Raw genomic sequence first — 14,383 nt, forward strand, 5'->3', positions numbered from 1 at the left:
AATTTTTTTAAAGAAAAAAAATCTTATTATTAAACAATCTGCACTTTTTTGAACTTCTTTTTATTCTCTGCAAAAATATATCACATTTTCTCTGGAGTATATGTTTTTACTTTTAAGTGACGCAATAACCACGGTCATTGGCTGGTGTAAATTTAGACTATGCCACACTGTGTCACTGTTGGTTGTAATTTAATAAGAACAGAAATAGTGAGGTGAGTCTGTGTCACTTCATAGATAAAAAGAAGAGCACAGTGGGAAAGAGTCCAACACAACTTTATAAAGACTGCTGTTTTGGCTGGACACAGCTAGCGCAATCGGACTAAGCATGCAATTTACCCATAATCCATTGCATTGTAAACAATATGGCGACGTCCGTGTGACAATATTTTATTAAAATTTGTAAAAGAAGAGCGCAGCGGGAAAGAGCCAAACACAACTTTATTTTTTATTATGTAGTTTATTTATTACTTTAACTTTATTTTTACATCTAAAGTAAATATTTTAGATGTGAAAAATACCGTTACAACTGATCTTGAATCCCTTTATAAGGTTCTCTGTTGTGTAACTGATTGATTGCTTGAGCTTGTGAAGGTTTTATGCATTAATTTTTGGAGTTAAACTGTTACACTTAGGGATGCACAGTGGCACAGATGTTAGCACAAAAAGAGACTTTTACATTGACTTTGCATGTTATCCTGGTTCATGCATAGGTTCTTGCAAGTTTTTAACTCAAATTGTTGATATAGCTTATAACATGATTGATTTTTTGCATATTTCTCCTCTTTCACAATAGTTTTTTTTGTTGTTCTTTTTATATTATTTCATTCACATCTTGTTTTTATCAACATCATATTTTATGCTTTTGAGTCAAAATCCCAGGGACAATCACTCCACAAGGGCCATTGGTTAGAGCAGCATGACCAACAAAAACAGAGGAGGGGACTTGCATCAAAAGATCGATACCAGTTTAAATTTGAAAAACATTGCTAACAAGCTAATTGAACAAAATTCATATCCTTTCAGGGCAACTGGTCCAAGTGTTTAATGCTAAAAACTGAAAGATAAAATGTAATGAAACCTGTCAAGACAAATTGACAGAGCAAAATCTGATAGATCTAACACCTGTCTCCTTCATATCTGATAGTTGTCAGGATGAGATAAGCTGTCAAGTCTGATTTAAGGGACTAAGGCACATATTCTAAGAATACACTAAATATCTTAAATATTGAATTGACCTTAACAGCCGCCTCGCTCCGATTGGCATTTCCCTCTTTGCAGTGGAGGACAGTTGTTTACACCCCATGCAATTTCCGATAAGCATTTTAGTGTCAAACTGGCGCATTACGTAAATATTAGCGATCAGCTAACATTTAAAACCTCAGTCCAGCCATCCAGGAAGCAATAGTTTTCCAACAACAGAGAGCCTAGATCCTCTGTACAAAACAAAGTGTAATACAAGGGGCTGGTTTTTATCAGGCTCGTGAAAAGGTGGTAAAAGAGGTTGAAATGAATAACATATGTTTAACAGAGCAGAGAGAATTTATTAGATTGAAAGATAGAACATTTTGGATCATCGACTTAATACTAGAAAATTCCTTTGACCCACACAAGGATTATGATTGGATGGTTTATTTGCTCTGATATCTGTCTTAGATTTAAAACCAGTTCATCCATGTACAGATGAATCCTGACTCACACAATATAACAGATGGAAAGACCTGGCCTTATTAAGGGTCTGCGTGAACGCATGAACTTCTTTTGGTAATTTTCATCACACTGACACAGACAGAAACTACCCATGTGATTTTTAAGCTCTTTAAGCTTTGATGAGGCACACTCGATATAACTTGACAACAGAACCTGTATTTTAGGTCCAATTGATATGTGCTAACTGGTAGGCCCTTCCACAAAACTTTCAGTAATTTCCTAGCAAACAAAATAAAAGTAAGCAAAAGGAATATCGAAAAAACTAAACATCAATCTAACAATTACATGGTGATGATGAAAAGAGCAAGGTACAAAGAAGCAAATGAGCTCATGAGTAATTATGTAAATTATTTTTTTTTTTTGTACGTTAAAGTAATTTCTCAGGTGGTAAATAACCGAAGGAAAACTACATGCACATGCTAAGCCTGTTTTTGGTGAGTACAGAGTTACAACATCAAGACCTTCCTCCGTCTCTGATTGGTTGCTTTTGGTCGGGAGCGGTGCATTTCCTCAGACTGCAACAGGAGCTCAGGAAGGAGGTGGAGGAGATCAATCTTTTGTCTCATAGCATACTCTCACGACAAGGTGACAGTTTTAACAAATATGTAAAAAAAAACTTATTCTTCATGATATACTGCAGCTTTATGTATATGGTGTTTGTATGTGTACGTTGTATGTGGTGTTTTTATTCTAACACTTTGAATTTTTGCAAAGTGCTATAAAGTTTATCATTGTTAATGTTAAGTAGTAGTCAAGGACTGCAAGCTGTGGTCATGGAGTTGTAAAAGAGGGGCAGGATAATGCCAGTTGGAGTAGGAGTGAGGAGGAGGAGAAGGAGGAGGAGGAGGATGAGACATAAGAGAAGTATGAGAAAGGAGCAGGAACCACTAAAAACCTGCCAGACATGATTCATAAGAGTAGGTTGGTATTATATCTTCCCTCTGTATTGTATTAACAGGGGTTAAGCACAGCCCACATATGGAGGCCTTTGTACTCGACCAGGCTGTCGTAGGTTTGATTCCCGGCCTGGTGACCTTTGAGACATGTCTTTCCCCTTCTTTTATTACCCACTTTCCTGTCAATTCACTGTGAAATAAAAGCCACTACCGCCAATAAAACCTTAAAAAAAAGAGAATTTGGTCCAAACCTCTGATTTCTGACATCTGACACGCTAAAAATGATTAATTCCCCTTCAAACATATTTAATTCTTTCTCCTGACAGATTTTTAAATTAATTTCATTCAGAGTGACTCTTCTGCATACTTAGGTGATGATAGATGTTGATTTTAAACATGTCCAGGACCGTGGACAAGGTGCATTTAGGTACAATCTATCTATTTCATCATAAATATGAAGACTTACTCTGAATAAAACTAATTTACCAGATCTGTCAAGAACTGAGAACTTTGAAATCAAAATACCAGCCCAGCAGGATCAATCATGTGCTTCTCACATGGTTGAAAAGCACCATGTGAGTTTGAATTAACTCACGTTGAGTTCATTCGAATTAATTAGTTTGAATTGATGCTTAATTCTATTTTCCTTATTGTTTGTAAATGGTCTTGACAAACTACTGTCTAGGTTGCTCTTCTTTGTCTTTGTGTCCCTGCCAGCTTTGTGAGTCAATATGTGCATGCTTTGTTTGCTCAAATAATTTTCAGCTAGTTCACTTTTGAATTAAATTGACCTCTTCTATCGGCATTTTAGTTATATTTTGAACTTTTTTGAGTGAAATAAACTGGGAATTTATAATTATTTGTCTTCTCAGTTTCTGAAGTACAGTATAAACATGAAGAAGTTAGTTTTTCAAAGAGAATTTGAGGGATGTACACAGATATTCAGCCTTTTTACTCTGATATTAAATAAAATCCAGTGCAACTCATTTGCTCAAGAAGGCATGAGAAAATAGACTCCATCTGTGTGATTTAATCACGGTATGAGCAGTCAGGAAACAAATTGTGGAGAAATTTACAACAAGAAGTTTGAGTCATAAATCAGCAGGTCCATCCCAGGCATCTGGCATGTCACTCAGCACTAAGGAAGAAGTTGCCCAATCTACTTAAAGTAGGCCAAATATGGCGAGTATTAATCAGAGCAACCGCCAGGAGGTCCTGGTGGAACTGCAGAGATTCACATTTCAAATGTGAGAATCTGTTGACAGAGCAACTATCAACTGTGGCTTGAACATTTCCTGAAGAAAACTACTGATGAAAAAAGCCACGAGACGTTCAAGTTTGTTTGTCAAAAATTGTACGGTTACATGGCAAACGTGGAAGAAGATGTTGTGGTTTGATAAGAGCAAAATGAAACCGATACTGGACATCGGTTTCATTTTGGTCGGGAGCGGTGCATTTCCTCAGACTGCAACAGGAGGTCAGGAAGGAGGTGGAGGAGATCAATCTTTTGTCTCATAGATCAATCCTTTGTCTCATAGATCAATCTTTTGTCTCACTTTTAGAACACACTGTTCTCAAAGTGACAGTGGATGTTTTTCTTTAAAGAGGAAAACTGGTGAGTGGGAAGATGGATGATGCTGAAAACAAGGCAGTCCTGATTAGAGGCTGCTGCACTAATCATCCAGGAAAGGATGTGTTTGAATTTTGTAAGACAACATAATTCATATGTTACAAAAGTCCTGTCAAAGTCCATACCTGAATCTAATTAATTTATGAAAAATATGATCGCAGACACTGTTTAATCAGACTTATTAAATTGGAGCTATTTTGAACATAAAGATGGGAAATAGTTTTAATCTGTAGATATGCAGAGCTTTGTCACGCATTGCAAAAACAAAATGTAACTGCAATTGGACCAAAATGGGTCTCTGCTGTATACTCCTGCAGGTCTCCTGAGCCGAATACAAATGCATTTCACGCTTTTCTCAAATTTAAAAATCATGAATCATTTTCCTTCTACTTTACAACTGCGATTATAACAATTGCAACACTTCTTTGTGCTGGTATGTTACCTGCATTTAAGTTCATGATTGCAACATGACATCACAAAATGCAAAAAAGGTTCAAGGTGTATGGATCATTTCCGATATACTATAAACATGGTTCATGTACCTATTTTGACCTATTTATAACTATTCATATATTTCCAATTTAATATTAACTATTTACTTGGGAATATTTGTATTATATTGAGTTTTATATTTATTTTTATCTCTAGTACATCAGAACCCCCCAAAAGAAATGCATCATTTCTTACTCTAATGTAAAACGCATTGCCAGCTGTTATAAGCGAGTGTCAGAATTGCTTCAGCTTTTGGAGTATTCATATGTAATCGGTATAATATCACAATATTTGTTGGACGGTATTAACGGTGAGCAAACAGCAGAATTTTAAAGCTGATCTCCAGAGGAGTGATGTATTGCCAAAGTATCAGCTCAGAGGAATTCAATTTGACTTCTCTTGAAGTTTACAAAAGAAAACACAGGTGAAAGGACTTGACAGAGCTTTTCACAATTCAACACTTCAGTAATGAATCTTTGATGTGTTTCGATTTTTGGACTGCAAACTCTTTTTTTTTTTTTCCCATCGAGATCCAGGCCCTCAGTGTGAGCTAAGCTGTGTGTGTCATGTGTTGCGCTGGCGGCTTATCATTGTGATTCTGTGTATTACAGCTCACACCTGCAAAAGAATCAATTTATCTGCAGCATGCACCTTGAGAGCCGCCGTTAGAAAGGCAAACTTTCTGTTTGTTGTTTGTTTACATTTCATGTCATCTGACATCTTTCCCGCGATAGCTCTCCTGATATCTTCTACTTTAGAAATGATCAGATGAAGCAGCTCAGTGGGTTGTGCCTTTGATAAGTGTTTCCAAAAACACCCAAGCTGACAGCGAATTCTCAGTATGGCATGTTTGTGTTTCTGTAGGCTGGAAAACACACTGCGAGTCTGATTTATAACAACACTATGGAGACGTTGGAGATGGAAAGCTAAAAGCAACCTATTGCAAGTCTACTCCACGTAGCGATTGTATGCAGGCTAGGATGAGTGACATTGCAGAGTAAAAACGTACTATAAGACCACAGAGGATTATTATGCCATAGAAACGGTGTGAGAGGTGCAGTATACTTATATACTCATATACTTGGAAAGCTTTAGCGTTTTTTTTTGTTCTTGCTTTGTTTTCTGAAACTCTGCTGCTACTCTGTCATGCAGTAATCCACTGGGAGGCGCTGTTTCCCCACAAATTGACCAACTTCCCCTGTGTTCAGATTCTCCCTTGTTTCTGTCTGTAATTGAATTCCTTTTTGCCGACCACAGTGATTGATGGTAGTAATGAATTCACACACACACACACACATGCACATACATACACACACACACACACACACACACACATATATATACATACACACACAGAGTTTGGCTGAATTTTTAATGTACCTCCAGCATGGCACATCCTCAGTTACACCCTAATCTCGCCTTCACTTCCCAAACTCTTGGTTTAATCTGCCTGCATGCCCGCCACTTGCACGCTCATACAAACCCATCCTCTGTGCACGTTTCACATTTGTGATGAAAACCTTTGCTTTTAACACACGCCACTGGTATTAATTGCTTCTGCTTCGACGTCCCACAGGGTGATTTGCATGTGTGTGGACGCTCTGATCACTGAGCAGTTTGAGATATGTATTTTTCCCTTCCTCCTGGCATTTTCGGTGATTGACAGAGAGGAGAGCCCGAGTTCCTGGAGGTGAACCAGAGGGTGTGATCTCTGGAAAACATCCTCAGCACAATACCAGATGAGATCAGTGGCAGAGGAGGCTTGCTACAAAATATACGTTAGACAGTTCTTTGAGTCTGTTCCTTTCAGGCTAAACTCTGGATAATTTTTTCAGTTTGTTATATTTAGTTTATCCGTCTATGATATTGCATTTTAAATTCCAGTACAATTACTCAGATTCAGAATAAATTTTCTTTTTAATAATTGAAAAAGTCCTTTTAGGAACAATGAACTACATATTACAGTCTTTGTTTTCATGACCTTTGCCTTTTGTAGACCAGGCAGCCACAGACAACAGTGAAAGCATCTTCCTTTTCAGGGTTGTCATTCGAGTTGTGAAGCTGATCTTCCTTTCATTTTCAGCTGCTCTACAGATCCTGTGAGGTTGCCTCCAGAAACTCCTGATGTGTCACAGAGACCGTTCTTTACTCCACCTGTACCCTGTCTTTAATATGAAGACAACATTGTTCCGTTAATGTTGATGGCTTAGAATGAAAACCTCAAATGTAATTCTGCACCCTACTGCTAATGTTAAACATGCCTCTAATAAATTACTTTGCAATAAAATATTTGTAAACTTTAAAGACTGCTGTTCCTCCCTTGGACTGCTTTTGGCAGGTAGCACCCAGCAGGAGCGACAGTTTTTGGACGCACTCACAACCCAGTCCTCTGACCGTCACAAACTTCCCCCTTGTCAAACTGTTTACATCCCCATCCTTGCCCATTTTTCTGCACACATTCGATTTTAGGACAAAGTATGCCTTTGCTGGCTCACACAGTATATCCCACCTACCAACAGGTGGCATGATGAAGAAAAAACAAAAATCTGCTATTTACTTCACCCATCACTGGTCATAATGTTCTGCCACATTGTGTGTGCTATTTGAAACCATGTAATCTTCCACTCACTTAACTCTTCTCAGCACATTTGTCTGCCGCGCAAACCTCTGGAGGACGTGCCAAACGTAAAATCCCCATGAACGCGTCTGTAAGTACTGCTCAAGCCATCTGTCAGGCTGTGATGGCCCATAACGTTTAACACCAAAACATTTAAAACATGCACTGTAAACATGTAGTAATGGTGCCATGACGTCTTTAATGAAATGTTAAACTAGTTTGCACAGTGCAGTAATATATGTATAATGTCCTTTAACAGAACTCATAATCCCGGGATTACCGATATAGGTCGTGTGTGCTCAGATTTACCCATATTCTAATGAAATTCAACGCTTTTAGTGAGTTTCATCAGAGGTAACGTACTCAGCGGAGGGCTTAGGAGGAATTCAAAGGCGATGCTGAGAAATTAATGTTCCGAAACAGCAGATGTCATATACACTTGAGAAAAAAAAACAAAAAAAAACCTCGCAAGCATCTCTCTGAGAAAGTGGGGCAAAAATGAGCTGGATCAAAGGAGTGTAGATTTAGGATACCAGTGCCTGATTAAAAAAAAGAGGACAAAATCAAGACAAAAAAGAGTGGTGGTTCTGAGGTGAGTTGCTTACCTGTATCATCTTCAGAGAAGAGGCCATAACAGACATGTTAGACATAGTCGATGCTGTTTTCAGGGAAAAAAAAAAAAAAAAAACGGCGTCCGTTTTTGCTGCCTAAAACGGATGGATACAGCATGAAAAACAAGTAGAGCTGAAAGGCCGTCTGTGTTTGTTGGAGTTTGTGAAACATCCTCAAGACCTCCTGCAGAGATGTAGAGCATGATGTTGGTCTTTAGGTTATTCTCTTTTCTTTTCTCTTCTTCTTAATCACTTGTTCAGTATCTTCCTCTTCTTGAGCACCCACACACTAACACATTTAGAGCTTGTGCACACATTCCAGTACACACTTGTGTCACTGCCATGTAAATGGTGGCTGTTTGATCACAGTCCCGCTGCTATCAAATCCACCATTGCTGAATAATTCCCCTGACCCACTTCCTGTGGATTCATGCCGACTTGTATTCTGTGTAGCCCGACATTCTCCGTTCTAGGCAGATCAAAGTGTTTCCAGGATCAATCCTCACATCGTTGCCACGGTTCCTTTGCCGCGTGATTGACATGCATGTCCTTGTGTCTCAGTCATGGCTGTTTCCTGAGCGATAAACGTGTTTGTCAGCGCAATCCGGCTCAGATCACCAGATCAACACGATATCGCAGGTCTTCAAGGCTGTCCAAAAGTAGGCACAAACTCACTTCCACGCAAGAATGTGTTTTGCAGAGAATAGGTGAAAGGAGGCGTTAAGGTATTATTGTGGTCTTCAAAGACATTTTCCAGTTTTCTGCTTGCTAAGTCAGAGATTTAAAGAAAGTAAAGTCTTGTGGAACTTCAAAGGAAGTAAAATTGATGATTTGTCTATAGATTCAAAACATCTGACTTTTAAGATTTCTCTTAAGGCAATCTCTCAAGATCATTCAGTTTCCTTGGTCTCCTATTGTCTTAGGTTGAGATTGATTTTAGGTCTGGTAAATTGTTTTTTTTTTTTTTTCTTGAGTATTTGGCTGCATGTTTTAAGAGATTTTCAAGTTGCAAAACCCACAGATGACCCATTTTTAGCAACTGGTTTAGTCTGGCTTCACAATGGAGTAGTTAGTCGCACTGCTGCCTTGAAGCAGGAAGGTCCTGGGTTTTGAATCCTGGGCTGGGGTCTTTTCACGTGGAGTTTACAAGTTCCTACCATGTTCCTTCCTTCAGGTTTTTTCCTTTGAAAAAACCTGACTATTAGGTTAACTGATTCTCTATTTGTCCTTAGCTGAGTGTGTGTGTGCATGATTGTTTGTCTTGTGTGTCTCTGTGTTGCCCTGTGATAGACCAGCAAGGCGCATCCTGCCTCTTGCCTAATGACTGCTGGATATAGGCACCAACCCCGCTGCGACCCTGCAAGGATAAACAAGTATAGATGATGGATGGATGGACGGCATGTATTTCAAAATGTCATGCAGAAAAATAGGCCCACAGATCATCCACCGTACTTAAAAAGGAGCATAAAGTGCAGTCATTCAGAATTCACATGATTTAATTTAAAGACAAAATAAAGTTTAGAAAGCTCAACTTATTTGTTTGTTATGGGAGGAGACATTATATTACTTCCAAACAACTGGTTGTAGGTCATTTACTAATAGGAATTGCAGACCCCAAACCTTGCCCTACCCTCCTGTAGAGCTTTTCCAGTAAGGTGCTGAAATATATTCCCATCTCCTTTTTGCCCCTGCCTGCTGTGCGTCGTGATAAGTTAAACTTGTTTTCTTGTCCATTACATTGGTCATCGGAAAAAAAGTGCCACTTTGTCAGGTCATATCTCTAAGCCAGGGAAACCGAACGTCATGCATTAGTAAAGAGATTTTCCCAGCTACACCAATCAACTAAAAAAGCACAAATAACAAATTCTTCAGTTTCATTTAAATTTTTATTCCACCGGTGACAAGACAATTCTTCCATGCTGAATTTAATTCAGTTTGTAGATTTTATTTCTCTAAATTTTCCACTGTGAAGCTGTGATGCATAAATCTAATTCAAGGCTTTTTATGTTTTTTTTTTTTGTTTTTTTTTTCAAACTAGGCATTTTTCAAGGGTGGCAGCATTGTAAAGACTGAAGCTTCTCCTGGACCATTTTCAAATTTGCTGTTCAATCTGATCGAAATATTTATGGCATAAAGCAAACACTGCAAGGCCAAATTTTTAGGGATATGGGTTGAGATAAATCTTCACACATCCTGACGCAGACGCGTTCGAAAATGTCAAGAAACATTAGACGGCACAGGGGATCATAAATATGGACTCTTGCAGTTCCCTCTTAACCCCGTTCTGCACTGCTTCACCGCACTGCAGTAAAAGCATTAACCACTCAGGGGAGCAGTAACTCATCGGCTTCACTGTCTTTTTTTTTCTTCACTTCTGCTTTAAAAACCATAAGTCAAGCTCTAATTATTGCTGACATTTCTCTCTTCTCCTTTGGATTTCAAACATGGTTATTGCACCCAATTGTTTTTTTATTTTATTTGGATTTTCAGAAACCCTCCCTTTCAGTCTGTTGACATCAAAGAGCTTCTGCTAGTTAAGAGTCCGGTTTGCTGCTCCGTCTCACACAGGGAAGAAATTATAGACACATTTTGATTTTTAAAAACTTTACCAAGATTACAGTTACAGTTACAAAACTTCTTTGTGAAGTTGAAACATTTTATTCCATGAAGCAGCTTTTAGCAGACATTTGCTTGCGTCACATGAGATTTAAGCGAAAGTTAAATTCTTTTAATGCAGCTCTGAAGAAATCTGAAGCAGTAAAAATGAAATAAGTCAGTCTAAGTTTACCACTATGGAACAATGAACACTTTTTATAATATTTATGCTTTTCCCCCCACTGTAGTCATTTAACAGAGTAGTAGAGAGTGGAGGCTCTGTTCTTTCTTTCGTAAATTAAATAGTTCTGAAAAGGATTCCCAAAGTGGGTCTCCCTTTGGATTTGCATTGTGGACTGAAAGTACTTCGTTTTTGCTCAGTTGCCCTTGCGTTCTCTTTTCTTCGACTGCACTCCTTTGCTTCTCGCTCTGCGAGCGGTACGATATTTTTTTTCGCCCCATTCCAGCAACTTCATTCTTCTCCCTGTATAATAGTGGATTCTCCATGGTGGATTTGTGTGTGGCTATTTCGGGGTTCTGCACTGGCTCCTGCATGTGCCGCTATAATCCAATTGTGATAGTGTTAATTTTTAAAGCTTTATTATTGAAATTGCTGAGACCTAATTTTCTGATCCTGTCACTGTTGAAGGCCGCCATAATCATCCAATTCAAGTTATTCCAGACCATTAAGTCACAAGCAGGGATTGGTCATGGCTGCTGAGGTGGGAGAAGGATAGAGGAGTGCGAGGATCTTTGTGTGCATTCTTGTTTGTTGTCATGCTGGCTATCTTTCTTTGCTTGGTTGTAACAAATCTCTATTTTTTTTCTTTTTTCCCTTCTTTTAGTGGGCATGCTGCTGTGAGTGACCTACAGGATACTTTCGGAAAGGCGTGTGATTGGCGCTGGACAACTTTTGTTGTGTTTATTTGTTTTTATTTTTTCAAATCAAAGTTCAGGGTCAGTTCTTTCAGGATTTAAGTGCATTTAAACTTAAATGTAAAAAAAAAAAAAAAAAACAACTACTATGAATTATGTTGTTGCTTCTGCTACTGAATGTGTGTAGGTTGATGTGGAGTTATTGTATTTCAAATAGATTATCTTCTCTTTTGTGCCTAATCTGTGAATAGAAATGACGCCCACGCACACAGTCAGGCAGTGCCACATGTGGACAATAACACCCAGACTCACAAACACAACACTTTTCCACCACTTGGTTGCCAGGAAACTTAGCCTGAGTCTTTAAGGGTGAGAGATAATAAAGAATTGTGTGTCCTGCCTCGGTCGGGGCTAAGGGGGCAGTTAGTTAACTGCCTGAGGGTGTCTGCATGCTGCAACCTGGGCTGTTGGAGTTGATTATCTCTCAGTCATTGCTTTCTAGCATAAATCTTAGCCAAGACAAAAAAAAAAAACCTGTGCTTATTTTAGCAGATACTCCCTAACGGATGAGGCCGTGACGTTCCATCCAAAGGTTTGCCTGAGATAGGAGAAATTAGTGTTTTATAATCTGATAATGTGGAAATTTGGAATGATGAAATTGACCATTGTTGTGTGTTCAGATTGTTTTTCTTAAAGGGACGTATTATGTAAAATCATCTCTTTTTTTTTTTTTTTTAGCTCTGTGTCATGTCATAAGTTTATTCCCTCATAAAAAGCCTACCTGCAGTGTTGCTTTGACTCTTTCATGCATCTTTGAGGAATCCTTGAATCTCCTGTGGCAACTTTTCAGGGTTGCCTAAATGTTTGCATATACAATGCACCGCCTATTTATCCAAAACTCTTCCTCCAGCCGAGCTTCTGCCTCACAGAGCACTCTGTGCCTTCTCCACTCAGCTCCTCCAGACTAGCAGGAGCAGCAATTAGCAAACACCTGATGGTACTGGACTTCTGCTCAGCTTATCGTACAAATTACTTCTCAATCGAAAGCTCCTAAGAAGGGTTGTAAACAGCCAGGATCCACGAATGTGGCCTTGAATTGTAGGCTTCATTGTAATCAATCCAAACTGCACAGGTTTGTTTGTCAGCCTTTGCAGTCTTGGGTGACCATTCTTACAACCTGAAGCTGGTGTTTGGCTCCTTTGGTATTTTTGATGAAGCCTTTTTGTGTCTCTGTCATGGATTCTTCCGTATGCCTGCTTATCAGCGCTATGATGCCTGACAGCAGCTCACAGGTTGTGGAAAGACAGGTTGTTGGGTATTTCTGGGAGTCTTTCATTATCAAGATGGTTTAACTCATAGTCAGCCAGTCTGGGAGAGACCCATCCTTCAGCATTTGGTTCAGTTTTGCCAGGCACTCATGGAAAGGTGTCAATTTCTTCAGCCAGTAGGGTGAAGAATTGCGTTTCATATCCTGGACTTTGTTCATGGAGATTATTATGGTACACAAGGTTTAATCATTCCATCTTGGAAAGAGAATTAATGTCACTCATTGTGACTTTGCATGTAAGCAATCTTCTCACTGGAACTAAACTGGAAAAATGGCAACCCAGCTTGTACGAAGTGGATTCACACTCTGAGCCATTTGGATCTTTTTTAGATTATAGCTGAAATTTTGTCCAATTTCAAACATCTTGAAAGATAGATCGCACAGTTCATATCAATCGTTTTTGTATAGAGATAATGCATGTTTAGTGCAATTAGTGTGATCAGCTGTGACACTAAATATAGAACATTTACAATATTTCTTTCTTTTACTCCAAAACCAGGTTGGATGGATCATCAGCTGATTCATGCAAGGAGAGCTGCCCCCATGTGATTGAATCCAGACCGATATCCAGCAGCTGGCTCCAAAAGCAAGTCAGGGTGAAGTTGATTAAACGCCATCATGATTATAAACAAAAGAGGAGTGAAGATTATCACCAGATTATCACCATTCTTTTTATTTATTGCAGCTGCAGAAGCACATCTGTTGTGTTCTGCTTGTTTACGGGGATGGAAACAAAGGATCAGATCAACATCAGATGGCACAGTAATGGCCTTGGCTTCACATTGATTTATTATTTTATTTTATTTTATGTTTTTGCTTTCACTGCACACCATGTCATCTGAATCTTGGATCAGTTTGATGCCACATTCAATAAAATTTGCCACCAGAACGTTTGAAACTAAGAACTTTGCTGCTCTTTTAACCCTGTTGGATCCCAACATTTTGTGCTGCATCTGTGTTCTTTGGTCATGAAAACAATCATTTTTTTTTGGTGATTTTTTTCAAATTTCCTTACAGGAAACACAGTTCTGAGAAAAACATTACGCATCACTTTAAACACTTTTTCAATTCATGTCATTATTAACTTCACCATTTATTTTTTTTTCCCAGAAAAAGCAATTTTTCTCTCTCCACATATATTAGCAAATTAAATTAAATTAAAATGACATTAAAAATACGTTTGCACTGCAGGAAACGGTAAAACCATAGATTTTGAAGGAATTCCAACAAAGGGACTGAAAAAAAAAAAGAATTCAGAAATCCTTTTGAATGGAAGTCATTGCCACAAAAAATGATGCAGAAAACTGCTCTAGTTAGTTTAAAAAGATTTAACAAAAAATAAAGAAAACAAAATCGCATCTTCCCTAAAATACACAAAATGAAAACTTACAAAACTTTAATTAAAAAAAAATATGAAAAGAATAAAAGGATCCAAGAATATTAACTCAAAGTTGAAAAGAAAATGCGTCATGCCAAATTCATTTCATCTGCTGTTAAGTGAGTTCCTAATTATACTGTAGTGCAGACTTATTGAACAAATCTGTTAAATTGAAGCTTTAGTCTAATTTTTGTCTATGTGATGTCCTTCTGTTTGCTGTTAGCCGACACAATCAGAGGCTTGACTGATGTTCG

This window comes from Poecilia formosa, unplaced genomic scaffold, assembly GCF_000485575.1.
Source record: "Poecilia formosa unplaced genomic scaffold, Poecilia_formosa-5.1.2 Scaffold401, whole genome shotgun sequence".
NCBI classification, from domain to species: domain Eukaryota; kingdom Metazoa; phylum Chordata; class Actinopteri; order Cyprinodontiformes; family Poeciliidae; genus Poecilia; species Poecilia formosa.